This window comes from Schistocerca americana, chromosome 1 (genome assembly GCF_021461395.2).
Source record: "Schistocerca americana isolate TAMUIC-IGC-003095 chromosome 1, iqSchAmer2.1, whole genome shotgun sequence".
Lineage (NCBI taxonomy): Eukaryota > Metazoa > Arthropoda > Insecta > Orthoptera > Acrididae > Schistocerca > Schistocerca americana.
Genome location: NC_060119.1, coordinates 678,048,923 through 678,054,928, shown reverse-complemented (window position 1 = coordinate 678,054,928; position 6,006 = coordinate 678,048,923).

The window sequence follows — 6,006 nt, the reverse complement described above, 5'->3', positions numbered from 1 at the left end:
TCTCCTTCTTTTACCAACATTGAGCAGGCAACACCTTGCCTCTCACTCCTTTGTTTATTATTATTTAGCAGGCAACCCTTTTACTGCTCTGTTACACTACCATCGTTTTACAGCCAGGCTTGCTGCTCTGTAATTATTTCTTCACATACATTCTTATTGAAACATTTTCTCATTACCTTACACAAATATTCTTCTTACAACATATTACCATTATTTTACAGACAGCCCTGCTGCTCTGTATCATACCTTAACCTCCCTTACCAAAACAACCTCCCGAGGTTCTCACGCCATTTATTCACATACTTAATACCACGATTGAGCACGCAACAACTAACCTCTCACTCCTTTACTGACATTATGCAGGCCACACCCTGCCTCTCTTCCCAAAACAACCTCCTGATACTCTCTCTAACGCTAGATAGTGAAAAAAGAAAGAAGATAGTAAAAAGTTCTGAATGAAATAAGGGGAAGGTTGACAATACGAAATGAAAAGAAATAGTATTGTCATACGACTCGAGACCTAGTGTTTGTCACGCACTTAGCTCTCGACTCTCCTCTCTTTGTACATACTTCTTCAGGTCAATGATATTTCTTAAGCCTAGCAGCTAATGAGACTTTGCAAATTCCAACCTGTAAGCATTAGGGTGAGGCTTCTCTATTATTGTAAATGGTCCCACTTACTCGTCACTTTTTTGTTTCCGAGGTAAGTTTTTTGGACTTCTCCTTGGTCTTTATTAGTACTAAATCACCTATTTGGAAGCTAGTAGGATTGGCTCTAGCATCGTGCCTTCTCTTTCTTTCCAGTGCCTTCTTCCTTATGTTAGCACGTGCCAGTTTCTTCTTTTCTTCCATAGCTAAATCAGTAAGACTAGGGAATTCTACAAGATCGAACAAGATATTATTTGGCCTAATTCCACACATTAGTTCTACAGGTGCAAACCCTGTGGCTTCATGCTTAAAATGGTTAATGACCTCCTCAAAATATTCTATATAGTTTGTCCATTCAGAATGTTTCTTGTGACAGTAAGTCCTACATAACCTGTTTAGTTCCTTCATAATTCTCTCACACATATTGCCTTGAGGAAAATAAGCCGAGATTTTAATACGCTCTATCCCATGTTGTTTTAGGCACTCCTCAAATTTCGTAGAAATAAACTGTGGCCTATTGTCCGATAATATAGCTTTGGGCACTCCTATATTTACAAAGTAATCCTTTTCCAATTTGGTTACTATTACTTTAGAATTATCTTTCTTAATGTGGTAAAATCTAATGTACTTGGAGAAACCATCTACCTTTACGAAACAATATTCACAACCACCTCGTGACACTGGTAGTGGTCCAAATAAGTCCACAGCTACTAAATCCAGTCGATTCTGTGGTCCTACAGACTACATCTGACCTTGAATAATTTTATTGTTGGCTCTTACTTTCTGACACCGGTCACATGATTCTAATCGCCGTTGCACCCTTCTCCACATATTATTAAAGATCACTACTTCATTTAACTTAGCAACACACTTACGAGCTCCATAGTGTCCGTGCTTACAGTGTATATAGTCAATTAATGCATCAACATGCTGTTCTGGAAAATAGATTTTCCAGTTCGCCTCAGTATTTTTTCTACGCCTAAATAAGACATCTTTATGCACCTTGCAGTATACAGATAATTTTGGAAAGTCAGGATGACCTAATCTGCTTTTCACTAATTTAATACTGTCATCTTGGTTTTGCTCCCTTCGCAGATTCTTACAAATACGTTTGATTGAACCATCATCCTGCAACTGCATGATTGCCAACAATACTTCATTACATTCTTTATTACAGATGGAATTCCCTTCTGGTCCGTTGTCTTTCACACTTCTTGATAAGGCATCCGCCACAATGTTCTCCGAACCCTTAATATAGATCATCTTATACTTAAATTGTTGTAGATACAGGTACCATCTCCTTAGTCTAGCATGCTTAAGTTGACAGGAATCTAGATAGGTGAGGGCACTATGGTCAGTGAAGATTAAAACCTCATGTCCTAAGAGCCAAAAATAGAAAGCTAATACCACTAGCTCAGATATACTACAATTCTTTTCTGCTTGTTGAAGGGACCTACTTGCAAAAGCAATGGTTTTGTGTACTTCTTCTTCTCCTTCTTTCTCAATTTGAAACAGTTCAACTCCCAATCCATATCCACATGCGTCAGATCCTAAACAGAATGGTTTCGAAAATTCTGGGTGGTTTAAGATTTTACTATTAACTAAGGTTTCCTTTAGATCTTCGAAAGCCTTCTGACATTCAGTAGTCCACTTATATACTACATTACCGAGCGAGGTGGCGCAGTGGTTAGCACACTGGACTCGCATTCGGGAGGACGACGGTTCAATCCCGTCTCCGGCCATCCTAATTTAGGTTTTCCGTGATTTCCCTAAATCGTTTCAGGCAAATGCCGGGATGGTTCCTTTGAAAGGGCACGGCCGATTTCCTTCCCAATCCTTCCCTAACCCGAGCTTGCGCTCCGTCTCTAATGACCTCGTTGTCGACGGGACGTTAAACACTAACCACCACCACCACCACTACTACATTCTTCTTTAACAGTTTTCTTAGGCAGGGATTAAACAATTGGCCAGATTCAAATTTTCTGTAAAAACCAAACAGACCAAAAATCCCCTTCAGTGCTTCGCGTGTTGTTGGTGCAGCATAGTCTCGGATAGCTCTAATCTTCTCTGGATCAGGCATGATACCTTCTCTGCTCACTACATGCCCCAAGAATTTTATCTCCTTCTTTGCAAAATCAGTTTTATCCAATTTTAATTTCATGCCCCCGACTTTTATTGCTTTCAATACCTCATCTAATAATACACAATGTTCTTCCCACGTTGGTGTTGACATTATAACGTCATCCACATACACTGTTACCCTTCTTAACAAATGGTCCGCTAACACTTGTGGTATAGCTCTTACAAAGGCACATACACTTATATTTAGTCCAAACGGCACCACCTTGTAATGATAACATCTACCTTCAAATAAAAACGTCGTTTACTTTCTTGATTCTTTGGCTAAGGGAAGATTCGAATATCCACAGGTTACGTCTATAGATGTGAAGTACTTTGCGCCTTTAAACTTCTGCAGCAGTTCTTCTATATTTTCTGGTCTGTCACTCTCAGGTAATACTATTTTATTCAACGCTCTAGCATCTAACACTAATCTAATCGAGCCATCCTTCTTTGGTACTATTACCAGAAGGTTGTTGTAAACACTTATTGCTCTTTCAATGATTCCCCACTCTAGCATATTCTGAATCAGGTCATGTACCGCTTCCTTGTGCACTTCAGGAACTGCAAAGGGTTTTTTGAAGAAATAGGCATCCTTTTGCACTGTCAAAAAACACTCATAATCTTTAACTAGGCCTGGCAGATCTGAAAATACTTCTACATGCTTAGTTACAATTTGTCTTAAGTCATTCCTTTGTCCCTCATCTATTTCGCTTAATTCCTGTAATTTGTCATCAATCCTTTCTCTGACACTATCCAGCTCAGACGGATCCACTTCTTTACCTCCACCGTACTCATTTTAGCCTTCCATCAGTTTTGTGGTCTTGCAAATACGGATTGGAAAGTCATTCAGTTCTGTATCGTCACATCGTCTCTTACCTATAAAGGGTATTGTTATAAGGTTACCACTAATTCTAACCATTACATCATTTGTTCCGAAATTTACCCATCCTTCATATTTACTAAGAAAATCAGCACCCACCAGCATGTCTACGCTTAGTCCACTTATTACTAAGAAGTTCTGCTTAATTACTACCCCCTTTACAACTATGGGTAGGAATACTTCTTGCTTTACCACCTTCTTGGTTTTTCCTGTTGCTACAATTATATTTAAGCCACTTACTGGCATCTTTACTACTTGTTTATTATCTGGGAGTCCATTCACAAAATTTTCTGACACAGCACACACCTCTGATCCTGTATCTATTAAACACTTTACCTTTTCATTTAATACACTTAATTCTATTATTGGCTGTCCTAAGTACTTTTTTGATTTCAGGTTTTACTTCATCTAATAAATCCTGCACCGTTTCCCTTGTGTCAAAACCTGTCTTCTGGGTGGATATCATATTCACACTTACAGGGTCTCCCTCATGCTTAATATTATCCCTATTATTAGTAGCAGCTTCTACCAGTCTCTCCACTAGTGCTAAATCGAAACATCTCTCTAGTGTTTCTCTTCCTTTACTCACCTCTGTTTCTGCGACCCTAACCCAGGTGTTGTCAGCAATATATATATCCTCCACTTCTTCCTTCTTCTCTTCTTCTTCACGACCCTCAACTACTTCAAGTAACCTATTAACCACATCTTTGACCTCTCCTTCATTTCTGTTTCCACCACTGTCAGACAGATCCTCATCTGTTTCACTGTGCAGATTTGCCTTCACCTCCTGATTCGAAACCTTATTATCAGTACTTACTTCTTCGACAAGTGTGTTCTTTTTCTTATTGTTAATATTACTGTGCCCCATTAACTCTACTTTAATTAATTCTGCTGTCTCTTGTTGCTCCCCATTATTCTTCCCTTCTTTCGTAGCAACTATATTAATGCTAGGTGGTTTTACTGGTGCCTTTCTTATGAATGGTTTTGCCAGCGGGTTTAACTGGGAATGCCGTTGTTTACGAACGCTAGCATAATCGTAGACAGCCACATGTTTTCCGACCGCGGTGCGTCACCGCTAACTAACGTCCTTCGCCAGCTGGTTGCGTCACCTCCTGACATCTGTCGGCCGTCTCCATGCTGCCCCTGGTCACTGACCCGATTATCATATGTCCTGCCTCTCCCTTGTGACCTGCCTCGATATCCGCCTCCTCTCTGCACACTCATTCTGCTTATGTTCACATCAGTGCGATTGTCATTCTGCCTAACAGGAGGGCGATACTCTCTTCTCGCGCTTTCCCCCTCTTTGAGTACTGATTCAACGCGTTCTAGATATTGTACAAATTTATCTAAATTGTCTCTAGGTGCAGATATTATTTTATTCTTCCAATTCCAGGGTAATTTATTTTCTACCCCCAAAATGATTTGCTCCGTTTCTACTTTATTACTAAGATAGGATAGAGTAGTTACCCCCCTTTGTACAAATCTTTTTATTCCTTCTTTCTTGGGGTCGTATTTGTCCCCAGACCAGAAACGGTTAAGTACATCCATTTGCTTTCGCTTACCCCAGTACTCCTCAAAGAAAGCGTGTTTAAATTCCTGTAATTTAGTATATTTTTCTGAGGCCAAGTTCCCCCAGATTCTTGCCTCCCCCATTAAGTTTGAAGTAATAAATCCGATCTTCTGCTTATCACTCCACACTTTAGGCAAGATATCCTCAAAGTCATTCCAAAACTCACGTTGGTGTACACTTTTATTGGGATCAAACTTGAGAAACTGTCGATGGGTGACATAAGCAATCTCAGTGGATTCTACTATTCCACTAGACATAATGCTACCACTATTGTTAGTAACACACTGCCCTACTTTTGTTAGCCGACAGTCATGCTCACACAACTGCTCATTCATACTTTCACTGAATTGATTAATATGAGTTTCCCAGCCAGTGACTTTATTTATTACCTGAGCCACAAGTTTGTCACACTTATCTTTATTTTCCTTCAATTAACATTCTAGGGCAGCGTGATTTATTTCTACATCTACATCTACATCTACATTTATACTCCGCAAGCCACCCAACGGTGTGTGGCGGAGGGAACTTTACGTGCCACTGTCATTACCTCCCTTTCCTGTTCCAGTCGCGTATGGTTCGCGGGAAGAACGACTGTCTGAAAGCCTCCGTGCGCGCTCTAATCTCTCTAATTTTACATTCGTGATCTCCTTGGGAGGTATAAGTAGGTGGAAGCAATATATTCGATACCTCATCCAGAAACGCACCCTCTCGAAACCTGGCGAGCAAGGATGCAGAGCGCCTCTCTTGCAGAGTCTGCCACTTGAGTTTATTAAACATCTCCGTAACG